Genomic DNA, 19268 nt, shown 5'->3' with positions numbered 1-19268 from the left:
CTTGAGTGAGCATCAGCTCTCTCTAATACAGGGGGCATGGGCGACTGGTTAGACTTTGTGAGCTGGCTGAAGATATGCAATTTTATCCCATCCAAATGGACACACCCCACCCAGGTCCAGTGAGGATCTCCCATGTCTGGCGGGAGCTTGGGAAGGAAGTGAGGAACTCTCCTCCATGACTCAGAGGTAATTAATTAGGTGCTTAGACAATTTCTGTGAAAAGACTACCTGGAAACAGCCTGTTGGCATTTTCTTTTTCTCAAGTCAGAATTATTAAAATTACAAATTAAAGAAGCTGAAAGTGATGAGGGCTTTCTATACAGTATGGACATTGACCTCATAAATTATAAAAGTCCGTTAAAAAGATGGTAGAATAGGAGTCCAGGGAAAGAAAGCACAGCTGACACTGTGTCTCTCCACAGTCTGGTCTCAGGCGTGGTACCTAACAATCTTGACCTGTTCATCTTACAAGCAGATAGTCCATGGATTCCAGCCTCAGCCTCCGCGTCCAGCTCCGGCTACCCCACTGTCCAGTTTGCAGCTCTGCCTGCTTCTCCCATAGTGAGTCAGGACCACTCTCCTCTATGCAATCCTAGTACTGTACCTTTTACATGCATGAGGTATAGGATTTAAGCCATTATATCATAATCTACATACATTTAAACAAGATATTTCCCTTAGTAGATGGAGTCATTGAAAAGAGGGACTTCCAAGTGTGTGTTTATCAGCACTTCTCACAGCACCTGGCACATAATAGATGCTCAATAAAGAAGCATTGAGTTGGGGGGGGGTGGGAAATGGTACATTTTAGTATACTTCAGGCTCAGTTTTTGAGATGCAAAATATAAAAATAAAAAATGATTAATGATGGACTCACGGACTTGGGTCTTTTTCCCTCGTTCACAGTCTCTCACATCTAATTTTACATCAACTGATATCAGTGGTGAGGTACTTACTGATTAGGAGAGGGAACTTTGGGAGACCAACTGAGTTGTACCTTGTGGCTCCTTCCATTTTGTTCTTTTTATTCCCTGATAGACAGTATCTGGAGGGAAAAAAAAAAAAAAAATATATATATATATATATATACACACCACCTAAAATGCCCTGAGATATTAGTGCTATTGTAACCTAAAGCTGGGTGGCTGGTGGGTACTCAGCAAACACTTTTGGATTCAGTGTTCTGACAAGCTCTTAGGCCAGGCCCCGATGTCCCCCTCTCCTGGGCTTCTCTCCATTTCTGGACCTGGCTTTTAAAGCAGTGATTCACAAACCTGGTGAGTATCAGCATCATGGGGCCAAGTTGGTAACAGTTCGGAGGCCCAGGCCCTGTCCTACCTCAACAAACCCAAGACTCTGTCCTTTTTCATGAGCTCTCCAGGTGATTCTGATACAGACCAGAGTTTGAGAACCATTGTTTTAGAGGCTTTTATAGGGACAGTCACCAGTTCTATTCTTCATTATGGAACAGATCTTTTAGATGGGGGATGGGTATTTAGGAATCTCAGATGTACTTATCACTGATATTGAGAAGGCAGTGCGAGGTTCCTCTTTGAACTTAGAAACTAAATTCAAAACGTGTTTTGATGGAAAACTATTTCAGGGATTGTAAGTTCTGTGTGATAATCAGACTTCCTAATTTAAGTAAACTAAGAAAGTCACTTTTCTATAGACTTCTTAGAACCTTTAATATGCTTACTCTCGTTGTGAATTCCCAAGAGATGTTATAATATGGGATGTTTCTCAAATTCATTTGGACATGGGATTATTCATAGAGCATATTACTAGACAACTGATGTTTCATCGTTTCTTCTTTAGGAAATTCCACTTTAAAGGATTTTTGAAGCTATCTCAGAATTTGGTTTATGTTTGGTCAATACTAACAAGGCTAAGTTGAGGACTGTGGCCTTTTCCTCTGGTTAACTCATGTGAAAATAGCATTTTTTAAGCTAATCTGCTGATGCAATTATGTCATATGCAAAGAGATAGTCGGCCTCAATTTTAGTGGTTGTATTCCTTGGTACTTTTAAACATTTTATTATGGTTCACAGAGCCTCCGAGGAGGCCTCCTGCTGTCTTTTTCTACTTGATTTACCCAGGTCATTGCAGCTCTGTAAGACATGCGCTAAAGCAGCAAGGAATGAAATTTTAAATATGCCCAAAGAGCTGAGATGCATTTGTAACACTTTGTTCTTTGGGGTTTTCTCAAGGAATAAGACACCCACATAGGAACAAATCAAGTCAACAAAAGCAAAGCACTGAGCTAGGCAAAACCCTGATGCAAGTTATTTATACTGATGTATCCTAGATATAACAAGCTTTTACAAATGATGAGCAGAGTTATTTGTTGCATCAGTTTCTAAACTAGGGCCCTATAACTAATTCAGGGACCAGGCTTTCAGAGTATTCCACCACGTTATCAAATCCATCCATATCCTCCAGCCCAGCTCCTTCTCCCCGTCCGGGTCCCTCCCTCATGCCTTCAGCCTCTCTAGGTGTTGCTCAGAAACGCAGCCAGGAGGTCAGGGACTATAGCATCGACTGTCAGAGTCACTTCAGGATTGAACCCCAGCTCTGTGCCCAGACCACCCAAACATCCCTACCTCCCCTCACCCAAGGCAAGGATCAAGGATTTTCACAGTTAATTGCACTGGGCAGAGGATAAACTTAAATTCACATGGACCAGCCAATCAATTTAAAGAGAGCAAGGAGGGTGTTATATGAGATGAGGGGGCAGTGGCTGAGAGAATCAGGCTGGAAGACGCAGAGACCAGCTTATTTGGTAAGAACACAGTGCCTGTCTGCTAAGGAGCTTAAGGCACCGGGTAGGGATTAATTCTACAAACAGCCCTGGGAGGTAGATAAATCTGTATTAATTAAAACTGCAAACTGTTCTCTACCTGCCTAGTTTCAATCTGGAGAGAGAAAATATCTTTCCCAGAAAGGCATGGGACGAAGGGAGATGGTGATGGCTGTGAGGTTGGCTCATTTGTCACCTAGATGCTCAGTGAGAAAAAGAGAAAGGGTCTGTCCTCAGTGCTGAGCAGGGGGACCCCTTCGACCTCCAGCCACTTCTCCCCTGTCCCTTCCTTAGCCCCCAGCAGAAGCAGGACAGGGAAATGCAGAGGAGAGCCCCGACATAGGACATCCTGCCCCAAGCCAGGTCTGAGCCCTGCACAGGTACTGACCGTCTAATGCCCACAATGGTCCATGCAGGGGGCTCTGTTATTACCCACCCCCCTTGCAGAGGGAGAAAACTGAGGCTTGGAAAGGAGAAGTGACATGGTCCAGAGAACGTGAGATTCAAACGCGGTTGCTGAGTCCACGGTCTTCGTTGTTGCCCTCTGCTGCCTCTCGGTGATAACCAAGGACAGTAAGACTAGAGGCAAGAGAGGAAAAAAATCAAAATCACCCTGTGCATTCGAATATGAATTATGCAACATCCTAAAGACTGTCCTTGTTTCTGGGTGAGGCTGCTCATTGCCGTCATTAGCTGATTTGCATGTCTCTCTCCCTACCTGGACGCTTCTCACCTGTCGTATCTGCCCTTCCAGACCCTCCCAGGAAGTGTTGCCAGACACTGCAGTGAGCTGCCTCTCCCAGGTCCTTCGTATCTCTTGCCTCTCCCATGACTTACAGTAAAGACTGCACCACATGGTCTGTCATGGCCCCTCAGAGTCTCTAGTCCAAGGTTAAAGAGCTGGTAGGCGCTAGGGAAACAGGTGCTGCTGAATTGCTAGAGGCCCAGCATGAGACACAGGAGAAGCCGGGCAGTGGATGAAATCCCTGAAGTCATCAGCACCACCAGCCCGCTTCTAGGGGTGAAACGCTCTCCTGGGAGCCCCCCGGAAGGCTGTGTCATCCTGCAGTTCACCTCCTGCCTCTCTGATCATTCTTTCTAAGCTGACTCCATGGTTTGTACTTTTGGCTGCCCAGTAAACGCAGATGCGCCTTCCCCTTTATCTTCCCCTCTCTGCGTGTATGTGTGTGTGTACATGTGTACGTCTACAGCTTAAAACCCCCGCCCACCTTTTGCTTGCTGTTCATCTTAGCTAAGGAATAAAGCCCTTCTGCCTCTTACTAGGCGTTTTAGAGTCTCAACTCCCACTCCTCCCCCACGTCCCCTGACAGTCTGCACAATGCCTCTCAAATCTGTGTCCTGGCTTCCATTCTGTCGCTGGTCTAGCCCACCCCTCCACATCCTCTGCAGGGCAGGCTAATTTCTCTCCTCCCTCTGACCCAGGGTCTGGCAGGCTATTTCCAGCCCAAGGCCTATTTTTGTAAGTTACATTTGATTGCTTCCCGGCCACACCCTTTGTTTCTGTGTTTGTCCAGGGCACAAAGTTGAGTAGCTGCAGAAGAAAACTTACAGCCTGCAAAGTCCAAGATATTCACTCTCTGGTCCTTTGCAGAGAAAATTTGCAGACCCCTGCTCTACCCTCTTCTCAGAGCTCTCCCCCCTGCTGCTACCCTGACAGCTATGCTCTTGCTTCCCTCCTGAGCAGTCCCTCTCCCTCATCCATGAAATAGAGGACAGATATGTCCACCCAGCAGGCAGGCCTTTGCCGCCTGCTACCCACCCGCCTTCCCGACCTCATCTCCTTCCGCATCCCTGTCTACACCCAATCTCCAAAATCACCTCATTGTTCAGCGTTCCAGAAGAGACCCTGTTCGTTCCTCTACTCTCTGCTGTGCCCAGATCGCCAAGGCTCGGCTCAAATGCCGCCTCCTCTGTCATCTCCACACTTGGAGATGCTCTGATCCTCCAGTTCCGGACGTTCTCTTCTTTGGACTCCCATCAGCTTTCCAAAGGTACTTCCTGTGATGGTCCACAGTGAACAGATGGTCCTACAGTAGCTCTTCATCGTTCTCCTCTTCTACTCTCGCTCCCTGGCGATCAGTTTTCCACAGAGTAGACATATGGGTGTTTACTCAGCTGACTTCACCTCCTGCTCCCCTGAGCTCTGCCTAACCTCCTCGCCTCCCACTGGCCACTACCTGTGCCCACTCCGACTACGCTCATCGGCTTTGTGCTCCCACACATGCCAAGCGTGCGTCCATCTCAGGGCTTTTCCACTTGCAAAAAGTGTTTAAAAAGCCCTTCCAGGTAGGAACTAAACAAACAAACAAACAGACAAAAAACTTCTTGCCCACTGTATTCCAAAGGCACCAAGAAACCAGAAGCCCATTGTTGGCGCTAAGAAATATTTGTTGAATAAATGATTAAGTGGGTGAGTCTTCCTGGTCCCCCAATGGCAATGGCCGCTGAAGCAACACATTTCACGAACCATTCATTCAGAGGCCAGCAGGCACAGCTAGCTGCCTTGTATTTCAAAGGTCTGATTTCATTGTATCAGTGCATCTGCGGACAGTTCAAATGTTCAGTGCATTTGCCCGCCCATCATTCCACCTGGCTGTTCAGGCTGTGTGGACCACGAGTGGGCTCTGCTGGGAGGGTCCGGGCTTTACTCCAGGCGGGCTGAGTCTGCGTGGTGGGAAGTGAGATAGATCAACCTCAGGAAGAGGAGCCACGTGACTGCTGGGAAGGTGGTGGCCGGGTGAGAGGTGAGAGGGAAACTCTTGGAGTCAGGGGTAGAGACCGGGATCGAGCCAGGATGCGTGTGCGGAACAGGTGTGAGAAAGCAGCTTCCCGCATGCCTGCACGTAGGGGCTGGAGTCTGCTTTCAGCTTGGAGGTGCGGGTCCAGGGGCCCGACTCACAGGGCAGGAGCCCTCCAGGTGAGCCAGGCAGGATTCCGTGACCCCTTCAGAGCGGGAGTCCCTGTCCTGGCCCAGCCATCCCCATGCGAGTGTGTGCAGAGCTCACACCCGGGGCCGGTCCGCCTGACGGCTACTGTCAGGGGTCCGGCTGTCAGCAAGGATTCACTTGTAAAGAACTTTCTCTGCTGCTTCCCAGGAGTGAGACCTTTTCTCAAATCGAGAGTGAAAGTACCACACATCAAGGGAGAGAGGTGCCAACCAGGCCTCCCGTTCAGGGGATTGATAATGGAACTTCATTTTCCACCAATTTGCAGACAACTCCTGGGCTCCCGGCTTGTAACTCGGTCAGATCTGCTTCAGTGGACACGTGAGCGGTTCTCAAAGGCGCCCCTACAGCTCATTGTTCGGGGTCTGGCCTTGGAACAAAAAGGGTTTTGTGTGCTTGCTCTAGTGTGTGCCAGGACTAAAGTGTTTCTCTCTTTCCCTCGAGGCTAACTTTCCTCTCTCTCTCTCTCTCTCTCTCTCTCTCTCTGAGTTCTGGTCTTGAGAAACCAGAAGAGAAATCTTCTATCAGGCAAATGCTCATGAGATCAAATCCATTTCATCTGAAGATTCAGGCTCCTTGGATATGTGCAAGAGAACAATTGATTCCCGCACTGAATGCAGTTTCTGGAAGATGTTATTAAATGGTGGCAAAAACACACCCACTCCTTTTCAGGGTGGCCTCTTGGGTGCTTGCTCAGTACCATCTTTTGAGATGAGTTTATTCTCTTGAGAGCCCTGTTTCCGGACACATCCTCCAATGGGTCCCCTAAGCCATTCCCACTTCGTTGGAGACACGTGAGCAGGGTGCCATTGTTTAGACTGGGCGGTAGGCAAACCCGGTGAAGCTGAACTTCAGCCAGCAGATCTGACAGGAGGCGCTTCCACTCCAGCCCTTCAGAAATATTTGGTGATCCCTCACCTCACCACGGGCTGTGTGACTGATGAGCCTTCACACCGTGGCTAGGGCGTGGATAAGCCGATTGGAGTCTTCCCAGAAGGCAGTGGGAAAGCCGCTCTTCCCTCCTCAGTTCTGATTTCATGGCGTCTGGGATAGTGACAGCGCTTCCAGGCAGAGGCGTGTGGAGGTGGTGCTGAGTCCCAGCATCTTACCCAGCGTTCCAGACGTGGCGGGCAAGTACTTCCCAGCCCCCCATTTCCACCCCTCCCCCACCTGCCTGCCCTCACCCTCTCTCTTCCCAGTCTCTTCTCCTTTTCAATCCACACAGTCAAGTTCAAGGTCAAAGCCAGGCCAGTGAAGTGCCTTATATGCGAGATCATGTCTATATCTAATTATTCAGTACGCCTAGTACTTAGGAAGGACTCTGCCCCGTGCTGCTCTCCAATCAGAAGTCAGGAGACGCCCTCCTGCTGCCAGGCCAAATTCCCGGATTCCCCACCTGGACGCTCCCTTTGGGCATTTCGCATCCCTGGGCTCTCCGGGTCTCTGCATCCGTGAGGCAAGCGCCCGGCAGGAGAGCGTGCGAGCCCTGCCACTGCTCCAAGCAGGCATCGGCCTCAGCAGCTCATCCCCACGCGCCTTGCTGCCGGGGCTCCCGACCACCTCCAACTCTCACACAGCCTCGCACGCAGGCTGCTTTCAACAGCTCCGAGTTTGCCCTTGAGAGGAAACATCTGTCATCTGTTGTGGTTGAACTGTGTCCCCCAGAAAGAAATGTTGAAGGTATACCCCAGGTATATCTGTGAATGAGACCTTATATGGAAATAAGGTCTTTGCACAGTAATCAAGTTAAGATGATGTCATGCTGGATTAAGGTGGCCCTAAGTCCAATGACTTGGTGTCCTTATCAAGAGAGGGAAGTTTGGGAATACACACACACACACAGACACACACACACAGGGAGAGTGCCCTCTGATGACAGAGGCAGAAGTTGAAGTGATGCAGCTACATAAGCCAAGGAACGACAAGGATGCCTGGAAAACACCAGAAGCTAGGGAGGGGCGAGGGAAAGTTCTTCCCTAGAGCTTTCAGAGGGAGCGTGGCCCTGCTGACACCTCGATTTTGGACCTAAAGCCTCCAGAACTGTGAGAGAATAAGTTTCTGTTGTTTCAGCCACCTAAGTTGTGGTAATTTGTTACAGCAGCCCTAGGAAACTGACAAACCATCCTTGCTTTCTGCATTTCCACCCTGATCAGAATCCTAGGCCCCTGGTGTAATATTCCCACTGCCTGTTTTGGGGGTTTCAACTTCATCCACTTTGCGAGGGTCAGTGGGGATTCAGGGGAGAGGAGACCCACTGTGTACAGCTTAATGCACCTGAATTCTTGTCAGGGAGGAAGGCTCTTTCACTGAACTCATTTCCTATCCATCATTGGACCACTGGAGTTGTAAGAGCCATGAGGCTATGGTCAAGCTGTGAGTCTTGTGGAAAGAACCACTCGGCCTGCTTCAAAATAGCCCTTTGAATTACGGGAGAAGAAAGGAAAATTCTCAAAGATGTGTGCTTGAGCCTGGTTCATCAATTTAGGGTACCTTACAGGATTTGGGAGACAAGGCTTAAATTTGCCAGGAAGAGGATTATGTTTTCTTGGGGATCTTCAGAGATCCCTACTGCAGGTTGCCTCATGAGTCTGCAGTGTGTTATGGTTTATGTGGCTGGTTGAAGATGAGGAATTTCCTGCTTAGAAATAATAGTAAATACGCTCACATAGCACCGCGTGCCAGGCACTGTTCAACATGCCTTGCAAATATATAACTCGTGTAATCCTCACAACAACCTGAGGAGCTAGGTACTCTAATTATCCCCATTATAGAGGTGAGGAAGCTAGGCACAGAGAGGTTTGATAACTTGCCTGAGGTTTACCCAGCACTGTAAGTGACAGAGCAGAAATTCCCAGTTACGAAGTCTGACTGCTGAGTTTGTAGTCTTAACCATGACACTCCTCAGAGCCCTTATTTCCCCAGTTTAACCAGGTGAATTTTCATACTTCCACCAGATTTTACACCATTAAGTGCAGGCTTCCTTTCCCACTGGCATTCTGTGGTGACTCCAGAGAGGAAAGCGTTGATGAAAATAAAAGGCAGTGGGCACGAAGGCTGGGATGGAGAATTTTCACCTTACTCAGGAAGAACCTCAAGGTCTGTGCGCTTGATGCCGAAACACTGGCCTCTGTGCACCAACGTCGAATTGAATCTCGGAGACAGAGTTTTGGGTGAAGTAGAAAAGAATAGCTTTATTGCAGAGCGCTAAGCAAGGAGTCCAGGGCAGCTAGTGCTTAAAAGACCAGAACTCCCTGAAAGCTTTCAGGGAAAGGTTTATAAAGACAGGGTGAGGAAGGGGGTTTGTGGGGCGTGTGATCAGCTCGTGGGCGTTCTTCTGATTGGTTGGAGGTGAGGTAATTGGGAGTCAGCATCATCAACCTTCTGCTTCCAACCGGTCTGGGGTCTGCGTGCTTGTGGGGGGCAGACAGTTAACTTCTCCCACCTGGTGGGAGTTTCCGTGACTGCAAAACAGCTCAAAGGACATGACTCAGAATATCATCTATAGCCCTTGAGGAGGAACTAAAAGTCCTTGAATTGTTTAATGGCTAAAGTATTATTATTTTGTCTTGATTGATTGTTTTCCTTTCTTTTTGCATTTTCTCACTTCTCTGATTAAATTTATTCTGTGACTAAAGTTTTCCTACAGACAAAAGGCAGGTGGAGGACATGGGAGGGGGTCTCTTCTGGGAAGCCCTCGTAGGGTCCTGCTCGGTTACACACTCAGCTTAGAGTAAAAGGACTGGCATCAATTGTGCTGAATAAACCAGAGCAACGAGGAGCGGGTGAGGCAGGGGGATGTCAAAGGTCGTGGCAAGGACAGAAGCTGCCGCCTCTTTTAGGTCATTGGTTCTTAAACTTGAGCATCCATCAGAATCACCTGGAGGGCTTGTTAAACCGCAGACTGCTGGGCCCACCCCCAGAGTTTCTGATTCGGTAGGTCTGGGGGATCGGACCCAGGAATCTGCATCCTCTCAAGTCTCCAGGTGATGCTGATGATGTTAGTCTGAGTACCACGCTTGAAGAATCACTATTTGAGGCTAGCTCCCACTCTCCTTTGGTGGATGCTCTGATAGTTTCCTTAGATAGGTAATCACAGAGACCATATACTAAGATCTTTGACATGGTTTTTCCCAGTTATGCTATTGGCAACTTGTTCAGGGGAGCAGATTTGTCAAGCAGAAATTTTCATGAAGATGCGTGAACTTAAAAGCTTTACAGTGTTCATCCATGGGGGTTATTTGTCAGTGGGCCTCCATGTCTCCTGCAGCAGAATGAGAGGACATTGACTTGTTTTGCATGGCGGATGTAGGTTACACTGCCTGCAGAGAAGGAGGAATTCTCACTGGTCTGGGAGGATTTAGGTCTGACTCTCTCTCGAGGTGGAAAGATTGACAGGATTCCTCCTTCCTGCCCCTCCATCCCTACAGTCTGTGATGATATAAGCCAGGTGTTTGTTTATTCTTTGTAACAGCTCCAGTCGGTGCCAGGGCCTTACTCCACCTGCATGCCCCATAAGCTCCCCAAACTGACCCCATGTCTAAAGGAGAACTTTCTGTTTGCATTTTGCCCCGGAACCCACTTCTGGTTTCTCTCAGTTCATAGCAACATCTTGTTCACTCATTCATGCTGGAAACCTGCAGGTCATCCTTGACTCATCCATCTGTCTCCCCTACATCCAATGATCACAGTTTCTCCGTTCTGATTCTCCTCCCCTTTTCCATGCCAAGGCTCAGGATCGTTTTTTTTTTTGGTCGTGTCTCACCTGGGCCATCACAATGGCCTCATAAGTGGTGCTTCTGCCTACAGCTCTGCAATCTCACCTTCAACCTCATCACTTTCCTAGAATGATCCATCTATTAAAATAGGGGCTGGTAAACTAAGGTCCTGGCCAGATCTGGCCTACCACCTATTTTTGGATGACCCACAAGCTAAGAATGGTTTGTACATTTTTTTAATGGTTAAAAAAATTGAAAGAAGAACAGTATTTCATGATATGTGAAAATTCTATGCAACTCAAGTTTCAGTGTTCATGGATAAAGTGTTGCTGTAGAGCACTGCCGTGGTCATGGGTGTACATATCGTCTGTGGCTGCTTTCATGCCACAATCACAGAGCTGTGTACTTGCAATGCAGACTATATAGCCCACAAAGCCTAAAATATTTACTACCTGGCCCTTTACAGAAAAGATTTGGTGACCCCCGATCTACAAAGTAAATCTGACCAAGTCTATCCTCTGCCTGAAATGCTTGTGGGGCATTTCAGAGGCCTCAAGGTGAAGTTCAGGCTCCACCAAGTTTCTGTTGGTTCAAGTTCATGGTTCATGTTCAGGGTGAAGTGTATGGCCTACCAAGAACTCTGTGATCCATCTTCTGCCTACCTCTTTGGTTCCTAGCTTTGCCAACTTAAATGCCATCAAGGGCCAGGCTAGAAATGGTTTAAAAAAAAAAAAAGCAGCAAGTAAGACTGATATAATGGAGGCCCCTGGTGAACTGGAGTGTTCGTGTCCCACAAAATCATTCATTAAAATGAAGCAAAACAATACAAAACGAAAGCAATGTCAACCACAGGGACATTGTTTGCTCCACGATGTTCATTGCCTCTTTGCTTTTGACCTTGCTGTCCCTCAGTCAGGAGTGATCTCCTTTCTAATTTCATCCATTTGATGCCTCTCTTCCCTTTGGAGTCATCTCGTGGCCACCTTGTACAGGAAGTTGTGTCAGGTGTCCCCCTGGGCTCCTGCCATTGTGTCTGTCACAGCGTGAATTCCATTGTGTAGCAGGTACTGATTTATTCACTGGTTCCCACCATGATACCCTTGGCTCCTTGACAGTAGTGTTGTCTTATTCAAGTATTATGCTCAGTGTGCCCGTGTGCATTTGTAGAATGACTGAGAGAAGGCATAAGTGAGGAAATGAATAAACTCAGTGACTCAGCAGTATCCTGTGTTCTTCACATAGGAATAAAGTGATCCAGCAGATCTTCTTCGTGTCTTAAAATAATCATATTATTTTTCAACCCTTTAAAACTTTATGAAAGTTTCTTTAGACTCGATCTATCTTGTTCTCTCTTTACAACAACCTATGAGAAAAGGCAGGTGGGAAGAATTATCTCTGTCTTGTAGATGAGAAAACAGGGACAGCAAAATATGGTTTGGTGCTATCAAAGGATCAGAGAGCTAGAAATTCATTCCTTTTAAAGAGGACCACATGGCTCTTTCAGTTCAATTTCATGTCATCAAAAATGTGTTGAGTATCTACTTGGTGTCAGGCACTGTACTAGGTCCTAGAGATCCAAAAATGAACAAACTGTGGTCTCAGACACCAGGAAGTCACAGTTTAACTTAGGAGACAAGCTTGTCCATCTTCTGATGGCAGCAGAGCAGGGAGTGCCAAGAGGAAAGATGAGAAGATATGTGCACCTCAGCCAGCCTTGTGTGCACATGCAAGCGAGAGAGAGAGGACACTTTCCTCACTTAGGTTAGATGTCTCTCCCCAGCCTTCAGATGTCTAAGGTCCGATTCTGCCCATGATGGAGAGGGTACCAGCACCTAACCATTGGCCCATCCTGCCTAAGAGTACCACGACAGCAATAACTACCCCTCCTGAATTCATCATTCTTATCGACTCATCAGAGAAGGGCTGCCTCCACATGATGTGACTCTACTGCAACCCTGAGGGAAACTTTGGAGGGAGAAGAACATTTTTACTAATTGTGGATTGGAGACGATTTGGGCGGGAAGAAAGTACAGCCTATATGCATCGCATCTCCCTATAAGGCTCCGCGTGGATCTGGTCTCCTGGTTGGACTCTTGAGAGAGGACCAGCCCAGCGTCTGTGGACACTCTTCGCACATTCACACGTGAGGCAACTCAAGAGTTCTCCTGAGGCAGAGCTGAGGGCTGCTCTGGGGCCCTGTATCGTGCTGCACCCTCTAGGTATGATATGTCATTTAATCCCCGCATTTTCCTTGTGAGGGAAGTGCTATCATTATCTCTATTTCACCAAAGAGGAAACTGAGCCTGGGGAAGGTGAAGTAACTCGAGCAAGACTGAAGAGCTGATAAGTGCAGACCGCCACACCAGAGTACCGGAATGTTTGTCTGTGTACTGGTTTTCCCAGCCTGTGGCCAAAGGAAAACAATAAAAATAATGCAGGGAGTTTTTTAAAATGAAGTTTTTAGTATTCACTTTAAAGAATTGATATCTACTTTAAGATTTTTGAAATTTGTGTTTTGGCATTAAAATACTTGCATTTCGTGTGTGTGTGTGTGTGTGTGTGTGTGTGTGTGTGTGTGTGCAGTAATGATAATAGAAGATGCTGATGCTGAAACCCGGGCTCTGTGAACCGGCACCAAATTGAATCTTAGAGACAGAGTTTTGGGTGAAGTAGAAAAGAATAGCTTTATTGCTTTGGCAGGCAAAGGGGGACACAGCAGGCTAACGCCCTCAAAATTGTGTGTCTCAACTCGGGGTGGGGAGGGGGCTTGTGAGGAGTCTTATAGTCAAGGGGCGGGGCTTCTGATAAGGATCGTTGTACATGCAGAGCCTGCACTCCTTCAATCTAGAGATCAGCTCAGGTGGTCCTGTGATTGTTATTGAGCTGTGACCTTCTCTCTGGAGTGAAGAATGCTTCATCTGGTAGTTAACGTCTTCCATTTGGTGGTGGTGTTGGGGGTTTCAGTTCTGCAGAAGAGCTCAAAGATACTGTTACGTGTGTCCCTTGAGGAGGAACCAGGACCCTGCCCCAAGGCTGCGCTATTGTTTCTTGACTACTCCTCCCTTGTCTCTGCATCCCCTCCCTTCCCTGATTAGCAACTGTTTGAACCTGCCCTTTGGAACTCAGGGAAGGTCATGGAGGCCAAATGAAGCTTATTTCCTACAAACAGGAAGATGAGGGACACAGAACGGCTTCTGTGCCCAGGAACCCCACAGGGTCCTGCTCCGTTTCAATACCATTGGTCCCAAGGTGCATGCCATTGCTTTTTGAAAATTTTGTCACGAAATTCCAAAGTCCAGGACCCTGTCGTCCATATTACACAGCTGATTAGGGTTCCTTCTTCCTTTCTCTTTTGTGAAGATGGCCAGAGAACTATATGCACATTTATGTGCATGCATACACACAGATATATTTATGTACACCTATCTACGGAGGAAAGTGCAACATTAAATAAATTTTAAAGAAGCATTTCTGAGCTCCCTTGTGGATTCTGCTTCAGCTTTGTTGAGATACAATCTACTTAAAATTATGGTAACAATGACTGTTTATCTTATAACCACTGTGAACTATTGAATCTTCCTCAGAAGGATAATCCAGGGGCCCCAATGCCCATGGTAAACAGATGGCATTGGAACTGTATTTTAACAGGACTGACCCAGCTGCTTTCTGCTTCAAAGATACAGTATATTTTGTCTCCTGGGGCCTGGACTGAAGTTGAGAACAAAGCTTAACTCCAATGAATCCCCATTCAGTCCCTGACGAAGCTGGATATGTTTATAAAACTATAATTTAAAATCTCTAAATGTTTGCGTTTCAGATGACATAGAAAAACACAAACCATTTTTCATCAAAACCTGCGCACGAACTTTCTACTCATTTTGAACAAGCAAATAAACAAATGTTTCCCTTTTATAAAAGGTCATGGGACACAAAACATATTATGAAGAAAAACCACAGATGCCTTTATAAAAGTAAACAGATGTTAATCTATACACCCCTGAATTTGTGTCTACATGACATCGGTTCAATGAAACTGGTGGTCTTGGTGATATCAAATTGTTGATGGTGTTCTAATGACTAGTTCCCAGCGTTGTGAGAATGCAAAGTCTAAGGTATACATGAAGTCAAGAAATTCTTTCCCAGTTCCTTGTTAGCAATTCAAGGGTCTGATAGGGGAATGGAGAAAGAGTCCAAAGGCAAGCCAATGAGAACAGGGTTCAGAGGAGAGGCCTGAGTGTGAAGGCCTTAAGCCTTATCTGACACTAGGTGTTGTATAAATAAAGAAATACCTACACACATAAATAACTTTAATTTTGCCTGAGGCTGGCCTGGAAAACTCATTCTCTGGCTAGAGCAATATGGTTTTTTAGCAAGAGAATCTGGTATGTCCAATCCAGGTACTTGGGTTTGAAACCATCTAAACATTCATCAGCAAGGAACTGGTTAAATAAACCAGGGTGCATTGATTCAAAAAATTCTATGTAGATGGTATACATTGATATAAAAATTATACAAGGTATATTGTCAAATGAAAAATGTTTTCTATTCATACGTATGTGTGTAAAATAATGTGATCTGACTTACATTTTTTAAAAGGATAAACATATATTTGTGTACAAATGATTGACCCTTTTTGGAAGGATATACAAGACATTGTTACCAGTAGATAATTACCCTCAAGGACTGATTCATCCTAGTGTCACTGAATGCAAGTTTGCGTGCCTGACACACGGGGAGGACAAACAATACCGAAACGCCGGAATTTGGACCAGAGAAAGTTTTATTGCAGGGCCATGTGAGGAGGTGGGTGGCTCATGACCCCCCCAAACCCAAACTCCCTGAAGGCTTTCAGCAAAGCCCTGTTAAAGGCCAGGCAAGGGAGGGGCATGGCTCGTTGTTGCAAACTTCTTGGTGGAGGAATCCTTTGTTCTTGCAGCTGTCTGCTTAGGTCAGGTCACGATGATCCTGTAAACCTCTAACAAGGTAAACGTTATTTTCTGTTCTGCAAATTTTTATGTCTCTATGAATGAAAAAGTGTTACACCTTTAAAGATCAGAGCCTGGAGAATGGGCCATCCTGTATATTTCAGGGTATTAGCAACATTCTTAACTCAAAGCAAAAGCAATAGAATACAAAGGTTAAAGTAAAAGAAACAGATCTAACATGGAGTCAGATTTGTTCCTCCCTATTACAGTAGGAATGAACACATTTTTTTTTCACTTGTTGCCTTATACTCTTCTGTACAGTTTGAAAAAACATCCCATCATAAGCATGTGTTGCTTTTATGATAAATATAAGGAAAATAATTAAAGACCAGGGCTTGAGGCTCATTTCTGAGATTGCTTCTGTGACACTAAGTTTTCTGAGTTTCAGTTCATCTTTCAGGGTTGATAAGAGGAACAAAAAGTATGACACATGCAGAAGTCCTCCATACATTCTAAAATGGGGTCCAGGTGTTTTCACCTCTTTTTTCAGATGGAACCCAGGAGCCCTCTCTTTGAGTGTGAGGGAACCAGATGCCAGCAGTGACAGCTGTAGCTAAAGTTTTCTCCAAGCTGTTCCAGAAGGGCAGGGTTTTCAGACTGTACTTTCCCTCCGGCCTCTGACAACTGCCGGCACACGGCAGAGCTCCCCCCCTCCTCCCTGGAGACACGTGGCTCTGTGTTCCCGGTGCAGTGGGAGATGCCTGAGTTATCTGGAAAGGGCAGGAGACAGCAGCGGAATGGGGCAGCTGTTTTCGGAGACATAAGACTTCATGCAACCTTGGCTGGCAAGCACATCGCCTCATCAGGAAGGGAAACCCAGCAATTCAAATGCTGTATGAGGCCCCGACTTAGCTCACACTGTTTATTTGGGCTCTTAGTTGAATATTGATCACTAGGATCTAAATAATGATTCATGGCCCCATCTGACTCGCAGCCCCACTTCATCTTCCAGGCGGGGAGGAAGTTCCCGCCAAGCGGGTCTTGGCTTTATCATGGCTTCTCGGCAATCTGGGCCCCAGCAGAGGCGTGATACAGATTCAGAGAGGGAGAGACACACACACAGACTCACGTGCACTCATACACGTACACCGCTCACATATGCACACACACTCACACACAGTTACACTCGCACACACACACACCACTCACACAGACATTCACGACACATGCAGCACTCGCACGTTCACACGCATACACCACTCACGTCCTGACACACATGTCACTCACACACTCATACACAGCACATGCTGCTCTCACTCACAACGTATTACACCCCCATACACACACTACACACTCACCACTGCATATACTAGGAACAAACCTTCCGAAATGCGAGAAAACATTGAGAAAACCGCTTATCAAAACAGAAGAGCTTTCTGTTCCAGTGAGTCAAAGCGTTTGGCAAAAAGAGCGATTTTCCCTCTAGATATCTAGGAGGGGCAATTGTAAACAATAACAATGCCTTACGTGATGGTATTTGAAGACACAGGACAATTCACTAAAATGGGACTTGACCAGTTCTGCCACCTTTTGGAGCCATTGTTATCCTTTTCGGGTTTTGCAGTTTACTGTAGCTGTCAGGATCACTTTTCACCCACCGCCAATCAAAACACTTTTCCCTAGAAGTGTTGAAAGGAGGATGCCCAGGATGGAAAGGTGGGGAGATGGCCCTGTTAACCAAGTATAGGTCCAGCAGAGCTGATACTTCTTGGGAGAATGTCCTGGAGTTCTGGGAGGTGAGGCAGGGCAGAGCTGAGGGCCGGTCAACAGAGCGGGAAGGCAGGAAAGTCATCTTGGTGGGGCTCCTATGGGGATGGGCTTCTGCCCCAGCCCACTAGGGGCTTGACTGTCCACAGCCTCCTGGCTGAGCTGCTTTCAGGCAGCAGGGAGAGACCCGATGAAATTTCTTCTACCTGAAGATATCACATCAGTTTGAGTTGCATGTCCATTAGGGAGTCTCTTCCTTTCCTTCAATGCCGAATGTTTTTGCATCTCCTTTTCTCTCTGAGGTTGTCAATGCCTGGCACCAGCAGGCAGTCAAACACTGTTTATTGCATGAAAGAAGGGCGGCCTTCCTGATGCTGCAGTTCAGATATTTCTGTACGGTTCCCTACATACATATAAAGGGGCTTTGGCCATCTGGTGGGCATGAAGACTATTATAATGTGCTTGAACATTACCTCACTGTCTGAATATCTTTTCTTCTTTATTTATGTGCACTTCCTTGGTGATCTCATCCAGCCTCAGGGCTTTAAATACTGGTTATATACTGACAACTCCCAAATCTATATCTCCATCCCGGATCTCTCTCCTGAATCCTGGGCTCCTATACCCAGTGGCCTACTGGGCACCTCCAACTAGATGCTTAATAGACATCCAACCTTAACATGTTCAGAACGACTCCTGATTTCTCCCTGCAACCTATTTCTCCTGTAGGCTCCCCTCTCTCAGGATAGGCAGGATCTTTCTGGTTTCTCAGATAAAATTCTTGGATTTATTCTTGCTTTTTAAATTTCTTTCACACTTATATTTACCTCATCAGTGTGTCAGGTCTACATTTAAAGTATCCCAAATCTGAGCACATCCTAACACCTCCACTGCTGTTTTTCTGGTCAGAGCCACCTACCATGTCACTCCGTGGATGACCAGTGTCCTGGCTGGTGTCCCCATGTCCTCTCTTACTTCTCTGCAGTTCGTCTTCTCCCAGGAGTCCTAGTGTTCCTGTAGAAATGTAAGTGAGATGAGGTCAGTCCTCTGCTCCAAAACCGCTAGTGGGTCTGCATCTTGCTTCAAGTGCACACCAGGGTTCTATCCCTGTCTGAAGCGGCTGCATGATCTTCACCCCATCACCACATTTCATTTTCCACCCACTTGTCCCCTCATTCCCTCCCCCAAATCACACTGGATCCCTGCCGTTCTTCTCAGCACCAAGCAGATTATCATCTCAAGGCCTTTGCTCCACTGGTCCCTTTGCCTGGAACACGTGTTCCTAAATATTCTTATGATTTGCTTCCCCCTTTACTTCAAGTCTGCTTCAATGACCCCGTATTAGAGACACATTTTCCAACCAACCATACCATCTCCATCCCTGCCACGCCTACTTATTCTCCATAACACTTATCCTTAATTTACAGGCTAGGTATACTTTTGTTTATGTGCTTATTGCCTAACTTCTCCTGCTAGAATGTAAGCTCCAGGAGATAAGGGACTTTATGGATTTTGTTTCCTTCTATACCTCTAGTGCCTAGAACAGTGCCTGGCTTTCTGTAGACTCTTCATGTATTTTTGATGAGTGGAGGAAGGAAGGAAGGAAGGAAGGAAGGAAGGAAGGAAGGAAGGAAGGAAGGAAGGAAGGAAGGGGGGGAGGAAAGAAGGGAATCATGAGTTCCATTATGCCAGAACCCAAGCACATGAGACTACGAGACATTAAAGCTGTATTTCATAAATGTGCATGTCCTTTTAATCATGGACATGCAATAAGAAATACATTTTACATTAGGACGCAGTTGAAAGATATAGATATAGATACATTTAGTACATGGCTTGCACTCTATTTTCTATTCCTCTTAATTCTATTTTAACATTTTCAATTTTATTTTCATAACAAAATACTGTTCTGGACTCATTAAGCTGATTTAACCACCAGTGGGTTATGAACAATGATTTGGAAAATGCTGTACTAGAGCGACTGGAAAGACTTGATGGGGGATAAAAGTTAAAATGCAAATGAAGTGATCAGTCACTACACTATCCTGTGATTTAGAAAATCAAACTGCTTCCTTTGTAAAAATTTGGCATCTTT

Source organism: Balaenoptera musculus, chromosome 7 (genome assembly GCF_009873245.2).
Source record: "Balaenoptera musculus isolate JJ_BM4_2016_0621 chromosome 7, mBalMus1.pri.v3, whole genome shotgun sequence".
Classification (NCBI taxonomy): domain Eukaryota; kingdom Metazoa; phylum Chordata; class Mammalia; order Artiodactyla; family Balaenopteridae; genus Balaenoptera; species Balaenoptera musculus.
The sequence above is the reverse complement of the archived record's forward strand: the minus strand, read 5'-3'. Positions refer to the sequence as shown.